The 12,632-nt window shown below is 36.7% G+C and overlaps 1 long non-coding RNA gene across 5 annotated transcripts in view; it reads left to right on the top strand.

The window, feature by feature from the left end:
- Positions 1 to 12,008, top strand: part of LOC120604983 (uncharacterized) — a 30,921-nt gene extending 18,913 nt beyond the window's left edge. For 2 of the 5 annotated variants that reach the window (XR_005653470.1, XR_005653472.1), the window contains exon 6: positions 7,221 to 9,558. This is a non-coding gene — a long non-coding RNA (uncharacterized LOC120604983). Of the gene's footprint in view, positions 1 to 7,220; positions 10,256 to 11,452 lie in introns of those variants that run through there. The other 3 variants (XR_005653471.1, XR_005653473.1, XR_005653469.1) reach the window with 2 other exon arrangements.
- Positions 12,009 to 12,632: the final 624 nt, after the last annotated feature.

Below are 12,632 nucleotides of genomic sequence, written 5' to 3'. Positions count from 1 at the left end.
ACACTAAGCCCAAAACTGATCAACAGTCTTTCACAAGTGAGTTCAAAGGTAACATCTCCTAGTTAAAAGAACTCCCTCTTTGCTTTTAAGAGTTAAACATGCAAATAATCTCCTTTTATTTTCAGGCGTTACATTTTTCCTAAGGCTCTAAACAAACACCCTTATTTTTCTTATCTGGCAATTGTCAGTCTGCCAAATCACTCGGGAGGAAATGTTTACAGTGCAGTACATACATTTTTAGTTTATCATTTTGCCATCTGTTCGTGGAAAATTATCAACACCAGCACATACATACACATTGTCCTCTAGTCTTCTCCTACCTAAACAGTATGCAACAACAGAAGTTCAGCACACAGTTATTAACAGCAGATGACCTTTTCACCGAAATGCAAGGAATATTGCCTAGACACACAGAATGCATGGGATTAGATAGGATGCCAAATCAGCAGATACCTTCCACAGAGAAAATCATTTTTCTCACACAACTTCAATTAAAATAAAAATGTAAAACTGGAATGTTTTCTAAAACACATCTTTCCTAAAAGAAATATAACCATGATGTCATTTTAGAGCAATTTCTACTGACATACAATATTTGATGTGGACGTAGTCCCTTCATAATTTTCAAATTGTTGTAGAAGCTTTTATTTACTTTTACTAGTAAGGAAGGGTATTAAATTCACTCGATGTTTTCTGAGTGCCTGTTTTGAAGTTATTTTTCATTATATCCTCCTTGTAAACACGGAGAATTTTACAATCCCCTTAAAATGTGGCAACTCTATCAGATGAAGAATGTTCTCTGATAACCCCAATTTAAATTTACATTTCTCTGGGTTTTAATCTTTCGTATTTTAAAGATTTATTTTTTTCATTATAGATTGGATTTAAATTTTAGCTGAACTTTTCTGAATTTAAAGATTGACCTAAATAGGGTTGACCAGTGTACATTTGTGAGATTGCTGACCCAGATGACCCAAAAATATGAACAAATTGGGATGAGATCGTTACTTCTAGGTTCTTTGAATCTTGACTAAATTTAAGCAAGTTATTACTTCCCTTACAAAATCTCAGATAAAGTAGGAATATGATACCCTTACAGAGCAATTGTTCATTTCCTGGATTGGTTCATTCAGCCTGATAATGACTAATCCTAATAAGACCTGCAGTTGGGATTTGAACTCAAATGGACCAGCTTGCTTTGCATTAAAAAAAAAAACTCTCTTGATTGTCCCTATTAAACTTCTCAAAGATGTACCTTTTTTGTTGCCATGGATGCCAGGAAAGATGTATGGGTATGGATCTGCACAAATCCATAATCACTAATCGCCTCTGGAAAAATGAACCCAGAACTTCAGGCCTTACTGAAAATGATTCATAACATCATTTTGAGTAGAAACGAATGTACTTTTCTCCTATATTGAAACAAAAATTCTGAAAGCTACAGCTCACCATCACATGCCAGGCTTTCTTACCCACACCACATATGTGTATATTCATGGAGAAGAGCAATGTCAATCAATACCATAACTATCTTCACTTTTGGTTCTAAAACCAACTGAAATAAAATTATTGCAAAATGTATTTTATATTCTTATATACTAGTATCCTACCTTGATTTTAGCCAGACAAAAGATAAAATTAAAACATTAGGAGATCCTCTTTATAATCAAGCAGGGAAATATTTCTGCAAAAAAAACCCTGCAGTGTAAAGACAAAAGCAGGTGATTGCTATGAAGGCATTATTTACCAAAAATCTAAACATCATTAAATTGATATATATTTTTAAGCCTCAGCCATGAGGCAAGCACTGAAGATATTTTTAAAATATTCAAAACCTATCATTTTCAGAAAGCTTATATTCTGCTTAGATAAGTGAGGCATATATACCAAAACTACCTATGAACAGCAAAGACTGTCTAGTCACACTCCAGAAAAGATAGTATAGATAAGTACTGTGGAGATCAAGAAACAGAAAGATCCTTATAGATTGAAATAATTAGAGAAAGGCTTCCTGGAGATGGTGAGCCTTGAGGTAGACTTGACTTGACTTAGAGATAAATAAAAGGATAGGCATTCCACATCAGATGAGGCCCCTTACTTTCATTAGGATGCTGAAGGAAGCCTCTCCGAGGAAATGGTGTTTGAGCTGAAACCTAAATTATAAGCAGTCAGAATTCTTGCAGGCATCAGGAAGAGGAAGCAGCAAGATCATATGTTCTTAGGAGAAAAATAGTTCATGTTCATATTCTAGGACAGAAAGGAGACCAATGTGTCAGATGCACAGTGAGAAGGCAGAGAGTGGCCCATGGTTCAGGCTGAAATAAGAAGGCAGCAAAATGAGGAAGGGTGTGCGTATGTACCAAGATTGAAAGTTTCCCAGAAATCTCCAGAAGGCTTTGATATACATCTCCCATGACTGCTCATAGCTGTGAGGATGTCTAAAAATGTAGTTCTTAACTATGCATATTGCTACCCCAAACAATACCAGGGTTCTCTTGGGGAAAGTAAATACTGGGAAGGTATCCAGCTGCATGAGCGTACTATCCAAGTACAAAGTGAAAGAAAACAGTTGGTTAGGGGTATCTGGAATCTAGGGGAGTAGTTAGAAATATGAGAAGAAGAAAAAAAACAGACATCAGCCTATAGAAGATATTTAAAGCCATGGGGCTAAGTAAAACTAGTTAGGTAAAAAGTGAAGAAAGAGAAGAGAACTCCAGGCTGAGCCTAGAAACTTTTCAATATCTGAGGTCCAATAGAAGAAGTAGCAAAAAAGGTTGAAAGGAACAGTCAGGAAGGCAGAAGGAAAACCAGAAGAATATGCTGAACCTTGCTGAGAAGTCATGTTAGAGAGGGTAGAGCTGGGGCCACCGGATTTGGCAACATGGAGATGGTTGATAAACATGAAAAGAGTAGTTCCAATAGAATAATGAATTACAGGCACCACATGGAGTGGGTTGAATAGTGACTAGGAGGCAAGAAAAGGGGATCGAGTATAAAAAACTATTCCAAGAAGTCTTGCTATAAAGGAAACAGAGGTAAAACAATGATGGAGGATAAGTGACTTCAAGAAAAGTTTGTTGTCGTTCTTGTTGTTAGTTTGATTATTTCCTTGTTTTGTAAGTGAGAAATACTAGAATATGTTTCTCTGCTGATGGAAGACCTTGAATTTCAAGCCGATAGGTTGAGATTTAATTTTAGAAGTGTTGCCAGTTTTATGCCAAAAAATGACATAATGAAGTCAGTGTTTTAGAAGATTCATCTGAAAAGAGCTTCCCATAAATTGTGTAAAATTGGAAAAGTATACATAGCAATGAATAGTGCTAGATATCCCCCAAAGGGAGCTGACTAATGCAACAGCAAATGGCCTTAAAGAGGCTCCTGAGGTAAGTCAGCTTGAGTCTTTCAATGGCTAAAGAGTGGGCCCCAGAAGGGCATTTAGAATCGATGCCTCTCCAAAAGGCAAAATTTAAACTTAAAGTCTGTCTCTGAGAGCCTGCCATAAAAACTCCAAACACTGTAAAATATCTGAGGATAAAATAGTGAAGCCATCACTAAAATCTACTAAATATTAAATGGATGAATGTGTTGGATCAGCACTTATTTTTATTCTTATAATTTATCAAACTGTGTAAATGTACATGGTACATTATAGAACATAAAACACAAAAGACAGAATTCCTGTCCTGTGAAGTTTACGGTCTCACTCGGACTTAAACTAAAACACTGTATGATGACCCCTAAAATTTTTTTCAGCCAGAGTGATTAGAGAAGGCGTGAGTGCCGCTAACGCAATAGATCAATGTTTTACAAGTCTCAGTCCACAATCCCGAAAGAAAACCTTATTAGAGGCAATGGACACTTACCAAAATTTTTTTTATTTGTGTTGCATATACATTCCAAAATATTTGGAAATGAACATGTGTTTATTTTCATGGCTCCTCTCTGGTACTTCTCTGGTAACAGTTAGGACGCATGGAGGCCATAGTGAGCAGCCCAGTCAATTTACTTTTCAGATGGAGCTGACAGCTTGCAAGGCGAAGGTGACATAATTCGCCCTCGTTCACTCCACCCATTAGCAGAGCTGGACCCTAATGTGCAGTCTAGTACTCATCCTCTTTCCTCCTTCAGAAGCCAATCAGCTAATAGAAGTTCCATTTATTTCTCCACTGATTTTCATGAAACTCCTATGACCCTTTTATTCTATTTCCTCTAAAATTCAGCTGCCTTCTGCTGCACTTTAACAGAAGGATCAGCGAAGGAGATAAGGAGCTGCTCTCTAAGACCCAGATCCCAGGTTCTGATGGTCCAGAATCAAAGATTGGCCATATTGAACATGGAATCATCTCTGACAGAGGCTTTTCTGTTCCCTGAGTCCATTTTTGAAGTGTTTTTTCTCTGAAAATCAGATGGTGCCCACTCTCAGCAGTCACATTTAAATCAACCTAAAAATGTAGCAAAAACGCAGTTTGTGAGATTTGGGTGCCTAGAACAACAGCCTACAGAAAAGAGCATACAGTATGTGGTAGATTAATTGACTGTGAAATTACGTTTAAGCAACAAAGCTTTTTAAAGTGTTAGGAATGTAAAGAAGCATGTAAGCAAACTGATTTTCATTATTTGTTGAAGTAAAACAGTTTGCCTTTTCCTCGTGCTTTTTTTTCTTCTTTTCTCTTTATAAATGTCTTACAAGTACCTGCTATGGGATCATTTCATTTAGAAAGCTTTCCTAAACACCACTCCCTGAAAAGAAAGCTCTATTTGTAGAGGTGGTGAATGATTCTTAGCCAACATGATCTGCAGTGGTTTCTGTGGGTGGTAAAAGCTAATAAAGCACTATACAAATCAAAAGTATCATATTAATATTATTATGATGAATAAGGTGGATGGTCATTGTTGTGCAGCTGAGTGATTGCCTATCACTTTACAACTGCAAAGGACAATAGAGAAAATTAATCCACCCCACTCATTTTAAAAATGAGGAAAATGCAGGCTAAAATGAAAGAATGTGATTTGTCCAGGACTCCACAACAAGTGAGAGGCTGAGCTGGAGACAGAATGTTATAAAGTATAAGGAGTTATAAAACTCTATTCTCCAGAAAGCTCTCTTGTGTGATACCTCAGGTCTGAATGTGATATCTTCCACCAAACCATACCTGTCAGTTCCCTTAGTCTTGCCCAAGAGCATCCTGTAGGTCAGTGACTGAAGGTCCAGGACTAAAGCCAACTAACAAGAAAGGTCAGTCATTATTAGGCCCATGTTCCTCAAAGCTAAAGCCAGGAGAAATGAGGCAATTATTTTGGAAGAATATTAAAATATTGATTCCATGGCCTTTAGCCTATGGTCATAGCAACATAGGCAACATAAATGCACAAAACTGATTTTTTTTTAACTTTAATTTTCAAAATGTTCATTCTTTTTATTTTATCAGAATTCTACTGTATGCCCAATTTGGCTTTTCTATTTCCAAACACTATATTGGTTTCCTACATGATAATCATTTCATAGGGTACCAGTGTAATAATTGTGCATAGTCCATTTGCTGAACGGTCTATTTGTTATTGGCTTTAATACAGTCTGTTGTCTCTTGTATCATCCAATAAAGAACAGAGTATTCTTTCTAAGCATATTTATCAAAATTTTCAGTAAGATGTGGAATCTATTGTTTTCCAAATAAGTGAATTTATTACAAATTTAAAGTCAAGCTATAAAATATTTCCCCCTAAAATTCTATGTTTTTCAAAATGTTGCCAATTCTAAAGAGGCTAGTCACAGATATGATGATGGGGTCAGGCTCCTGATTGATAGGAACACGTAGGATCACCAAGTCATCAATGTGTGACTTCCAGCCATAGTGGATGTATGTTGAGAGAGATAGAAGCAGGCAATTATAAAGCTCGGGGGAAAATATTGTGAATAATCAGAGAAGGAAGAGGTGGAAAGGAAAGTGTGTCTCTTGCCTACCTCCTTTCTTCATATATTGGACAAGGTAAATGCATAAGACACAGATCTATTCTCTTTGCATAAAATCCCTACTTTCCAGATTATGATATCTCCATTCCAGAGGCATTCTGTCTCTCATTCCAGCAATTATCAAGTTTTTCAGGATGTCAGTATCCCAATGAGAACCTCTGTAGTCCACTCAAGTCAGGGGAAGTCCTACCATAAGGAAGGGCAGAAAGAAGAAACAGCCCCCTGCAGGTTGCTTTCCCTACTGCAGTTCTTGGAAAACAAAATCCTGCTTCTCTCATAGCAACAGGGTACTCCTCCTAAGCAGTTTATACAAAGTAGGATAAAAACCCACAATGGTAGAAATGAAGTTTCTGATCTCAAAATGAACTCTTCGAATTTGGCGGAGAAGGGAGATGACAAAGCCCAACCTCAAAATTTCCCAACCAAATCAAGTAACAATAGTAGTCATTTACTCATTTGTTCGGCAAATATTCATTGAGTATCTGCTCTGAGCCAGGCACTATTCTAGGTGCTGGAGATACAGCAGTGAACAAACAGTCCAGGAAAGTGAGTTAGACAGTGTAAATACTATGGATAAAAATAAGGCAAGGGAGAGACATAAGGACTTGGGAAGGTGGACCAGTTCACAATTTTAAATAAGGTGCCAAGGAGAGGCTTACTGAAAAGCTGACCTTTGAGTAAAGGTTTGTAAGAAGTGAGTGAGTGAAACAGGCAACTGTCTGGGACAACAACAGGAACAAGAGCAAGTTCAAATGCCCTAAGGTGGGAGCATACCTGGCATGTTAGAGGAATTGCAAGGAAGTCTGTGTGGCTGGAATGGAGAAAAGGAGAACAGTGGATGACAAGGACAGAAAGAGAACATGTAGGGTCTTGTAAATGATAGTAAGGACTTTTGCTCTCAGTGACATGATCTGACTTACATTCCTAAAGGATTATTCTGACTTCTGCATTGAGAATAGACTAAATGGGGGTGGGGGGGAAGCAGTGGAGGTCAAAGTAGGGAATCAGTTAGGAAGCTATTACAGATGATAATGGCTCAGACCAGGGAGGCAGCCTAAGTGATGTACAGAATGATGGGTTGTGAGTATAACCGCAGACATAACTGCAGAACCAATAAGATTGACAGATAGATTTTTTTAAATTTTATTTTATTATTAGTTTCAAGTATACCGTACACTGTTTTGACATTTATATAGTTTATAAAACAATCCCCCTAATTGCTCTTTCTCTCCTCTGGCTCTCCACCTAGCCATTACATTAATGCTAACTGCGTTCCCTATGCCGTGCTCCCCATCGAGTGGATGCGGGATGGAAAAGAAGAGTCAAGACTTCAAGGTTTTGAACCTGAATAGCTGGAAGTGTGAACTAAAATGCAGAATACTAAAAGAAAAGCTAGTTTGGAAAGGATGATCAGAAGTTCAGTTCTGAACATGTTATATTTGAGTTGCTTCTCAGACATCCAAATGAAGATGCTGGGTATAAGAACTTGGATATGCAGATCTAGAATTGGGAGAAGAGATCCTGGACAGAGATATAAATGTCAGTCACATATATAGAGCTTCTCCACCAACTGATCCAATTTTCACGGCATCTCTTCCTGTTCTGAACTTGATTATTTCTTCAAGCTCTTTAAATTAAAAGGGCCCTACTCCTAAGGACTTTAATAACAATATTTTTTTCTTCTGTATAAGTGTCTTAATTCAGGGCTCAGATGAGTAACTGGAAAGGAAAATTATTATCGTTCTACTATTTCTAGAACTAGAGCTTTTAAGTCTTACATTAGTCACTAAAGAAGCTTGAAGGATACTTCTTTAAAAAGAAAATAACGCGAGAAATTCCCTGGTAGAATTATTATAGAATTTAATTTGTGACTCTCCTCACGGCAATTTTGTGAGAAATCATCAATATTTCACTGTTACGGCACTGGAAACATTCAATATGTTGTTTATTTGCATTGTTATTAAAAGTTGCCTGTAGAACCAGATTCCTCAATATAAAATCTTAAGTTTCTTTTGGCTAGTTTCTAAAATTTAAGGATGCATTATTGCCACATTGTCATTTTAAGATATAAGAAGACATTCTCTGGCCACCTAGGTCAAATGTTTGCCTCCCTTTAGTTATTTGATAATCCAGAAATCGTTTAGTCTCTATCTCTTCCAAAAACTCCTTTAATCCACCTGTGATTAAATTGTAAGGACGAGAATCTCTCCACACCAGACTAAGATAGTATTAAGGAGTCGATAAACATATACCAGAACTATTTTCTATTGATTTTTGCAAAATCTTAGGTTGTCTTATATTGAGTAGGCAAAGCACACCACGCAGCTCAAGGAGTGGCTATATTGTACAAAGGCAAGAATCTTCTCCTGGACTTGGAGGCAGGAGATGTCTGTTCTGACCACAATGATGCCTTATGCTTGGTTTGTGACAAAGACAATAGCAAGTCACTCTGCTTTTCAGTTCCTAAACCCTAAATACGGTCGCATGCTGCATAAAATGTTTTGGTCAACAATGGACTGCATATACAACAGTGGTCCTACAAGATTATAAATTTTCCTGTCACCTAGTGATGTCATAGTCATTGTAATGTAGTGCAACACATTACTCATGTGTCTGTGGTGATGCTGGTGTAAGCAAACCTATTGTGCTGCCAGTCGTATAAAGGTACAGCACATATAATGAAGTACATAATACTTGATAATGATAATAAAGGACTCTGTTATTGGTTTATGTATTTACTATACCATACTTTTTATCATTGTTTTAGAGTGTAATCTTTTTACTTATAAAAAAAGTTTGCTGTAAAACAGTGTGCTGTGTTATGCTAGCAGCAGTCTCACACATCTCATGTTTACCTCATCTCTTGATTCATCATTTTCTCTTGTAGATGGACCTAGAGGGTATTATGCTAAGCAAAATAAGTCAGACAGAGAAAGACATACTGCATGATTTCACATATATGTGGAATCTAAAAACAAAATAAACAAAACGAAACAGAGACAGACTGATACAGAGAACACACTGATGGTTGCAAAGGGAATGGGATGGTGGGAATGGATGAAAAAGGTGAAGGGGGTTAAGAGGTACACAATTTCGGCTATAAAATAAGTCATGGAGATGTAATGTACAGTGCAGGGAATATAGTCAATAATATCATAATAACTTTGTGCAAGGATAGATGGTTACTAAACTTGTCATGGTGATCACTTCATGAGGTATATAAATGTCGAATCATTATGTCATACACCTGAAACTAATATAATATTGTATGTCAAAAATAATTTAAAAATAAATTTTTTTAAAACTCTAAGTCTTCCAAAAATGTATACCGAACTCATTACTTATTTACAAATTCCAGATGTGAGACTGTCAAATAAGAAATACCAGTATAATCATTTATAATAAATATAATAGTCCTACTAATGGTCTACAATAGAGCAAAAATAATCATTTACCTAAATAGTGCATGTATCAAACAAGAAGTCTCATTCAAAAAAAAAAGCATATCATCGGCCAGAATAACAAACAACTTCTACATTTGAAGTTAATTTCCAAATTTTTGGAAATTTACCTACATGCTACAGTTTCCACTTTTGTTCAATTGAAATAACCTTAACTTGTAAATAGAGATGTCAGGAATAATATTTGAAGATTTTAAAATGTATATTCACATCTCGGTGATCCATAAGGGTTAGAAGCATCAGTGAGTATTTCTAACTGTAATCCTAAAATTCCTAGAACAACAGAATCATAAGAATGAAACAAGGTCTCTGATTCTCTGTGAGTATGTGATTCTTGAATAAGCTGCTCTAACTTTTGCTAACTAAAACACCATGTATTAATGCTAATTTATTTGGGGATTATAGAGACTGTGATAGCCAATTTCCAAGGTAGCCTCTGCATCCCCTGGTGTTATCCCTTCCCACATTGTAGGGTTGGTCTATGTGACCAACAAAATAAAGCATAAGTGATGATATCTAACTTCTGAAATTAGACTCTAAAAGACACTGCAGCTTCTATCTTGGTTTGTTTGTCTTGCTCTACTCTCTTAAATCACTTGCTTAGTGTGGCCAGCTGCCAAGTCGTGACCTTCTTGTGAAGGGGCCCACATGGTGAAGAAACATGGCCTTCTGCCAACATCCACATGAATGAGCTTGGAAGTAAATCATCCAGCCCATCAAAAGGCTGCAGTCTGGTTAACAGCATGACTACAACCTCAAAGGAGACCCAGAGTCAGATCCACACAGCTAAGCTGCTCCTGAATTCCTGGCCCATAGAAATTAGGTGAGATAAACATTTGCTGTTTGACTCTGCTAAGTATTTGAGTAATGAGTTACATAGCAGTAGATAACAAAATAGAGACTAACAAATATCTAATATGTAAATCAGTTTACATAAAAACAGGTTGTAATCCACCTGCAGTCAGTATAGAAAGGACTGATAATATTCAAAGGCAGGCAAGGATGAAAAGCTTTTCAGGTGTCACAGCTAGACTCTGAAATGTGGCTCACTCTGATGAAATCCAGCCATTATCTGTGAATGTGAGTTCAAATAGCCAAAATTTGAGGACGTATTTCCTGTTTAGCCATATCCTGGCCCTGAAATTCCATTTCCTTCCTTCTACCAGTGCCAATGTGCATATTTTGTTCATTCTTTGTGGCCCTGGTCAGTGCTCAGTTCCTTCTCCAAACCTTTTCAGACCACTGCAGCACCAAAGTGTCTCTCTACCTTTTCTCAGCATCTATTGCATTTAATTCTATATCACAAAATTTATAATTAATTAAGAATTAGTTTAATCTTTCTAAGTACTTTGAGAGCACAGCATGTTTTTATAAGAATTCTCTTGCCTTTATCTCCTCATATTATTCATCCACTAGCGACAGTACCCTGTCTCATGCCCATCTTAGCAATTCAGAGGCATGTTCTGTGCTAGATACTGTATGTGACATTCCTCATCAATTTTCAATCTCTTCCAAGGTTCCCCTGAATTCTGGGGCTCAATGGCTGAAAATTACAATTCTCAGACTCCCTTGCAGCTATAATTCTGAATATAATTTGGGTTCTGCCAGTAAAATGCACTTATGCGAGATTTGGAAGGTGGAAAAAGAGATGAAATCCTTATTTTTTCAGTTATGATTCACAAGAAAGAGGCTCCAGCTAACACTAGTATTGACAACCCACCACCTTCAAGGCTGTAAGGAAGTTGTAAAGGCAGTAATGATAGTAGTGGCAGCAGTTTCCTGACCTATGGTCGCGGCTCAGTCATATGACCTTGAACAAAATGTCCAGAAGCAGTCCCCACCTCTGGGCCTTCCAAAGATTTTGTAAGCACCTAATTCTTTGTAGTAAATTGCTTGTAGGGTATTTGCTCCTCTTGCTTGACCCCTGAATGATACACGTATCATGCAACTTTCTTTTTTTTAAGCCTATACTGATGACCTGGTAATTTTTTTCTTATTTCATTTATCCACTCAACTCTAGATGGGCATTTGCTGAATGAATAGATAAGTGGAGAAGAAAAGGTCTCGATGGAAAGACAATGATTTCAGTTTTTAGTAATGTTTGTGGGTTCTTCAGATGGAGATAACAGACAGTAAAATCTAAGATATGCTTTTAAGGATAGAAGTCCAAAGCTTCCTTCAATACTCTGGTGTTAGTGAAGTGGCAAGTAAAGGGACTTAGCATTCACTCTTTGCTGATTACCTTAATTGGGTCTGAATCAGAGCAAATGCATAGAAGCGATGAGAGGTGACAATAAAAATGTGAGGGTTAACCCTAACTCTTTCTTAAATGCTTTGCAGTGGGAAAAATAGTTTTATTACCATAAAATCTTCAACATTTCAGTAACTGGTATTTTGAGGCTAATTTAAAGGAGAAGAATTATTTCAGTGCCTCTGCTTGCTTCAGCAAAATTTAAGTAGGGGAAAAAAGGCATTAGTATAACATTCTGAGACGGGGCTTTTAAGAACTTGGGCTATCCAAATCATTTCAGCAATGCCCTTCTAAACTCCTAAGAAGGCATAGAAAATTATTGCTACTTAAATATTTAATGTTAATTAAGGCTAGCATATTAGTTTCCAATCAAATTTATGGTAGAATGGAATTATATTTTTAAGTGTTATGTGTATACTTGATACTACATTAGTGTCAACTACAATCAAAGTATAAGGTACATTTATGTCTTTTTTTACAGCATTTTTATTATTTTAAGTGATCATAAATGTTTATAGTAGCTGTAGCTTTATCAGATTGTTAATAATGTTTATAATGCTGTGGTGCCCGGAGATAAATATAAAGCACATACCCAATTACGACATGTTTTTCAATGTGAAAATAGGATTTTCTTCATACACTTTACTTTAACACAATACAGTCAAACTTTGGCACCACTGATACATTTTTGCACATCTCCCACAGCAGTTAGAACAGAGCAGGGTACAAAGAAAATGTCTAATTAATTTTCCTGTTGCTTGAGTAAATGCATCAGTGTTTGTAAATCACTGAAAACATTCTGCATCTGAAATACCAGTGATTTCTTGAATTGACATGCTTTTCCCTCTCCCAACTGTTTTGTTCATGTCCTTCTACATATCAGAGGCCTTTCCTGACCTCAAGGACTGTCCCTGATGAACTACAAGATATGAAATCGTGAGTCTGGTAG

Source organism: Pteropus medius, unplaced genomic scaffold (genome assembly GCF_902729225.1).
Source record: "Pteropus medius unplaced genomic scaffold, Ma_sr-lr_union100, whole genome shotgun sequence".
In the NCBI taxonomy this organism is placed as follows: Eukaryota; Metazoa; Chordata; class Mammalia; order Chiroptera; family Pteropodidae; genus Pteropus; species Pteropus medius.
Note: the sequence above shows the minus strand (reverse complement) of the source record. Positions and strands in the feature narration are given on the sequence as shown.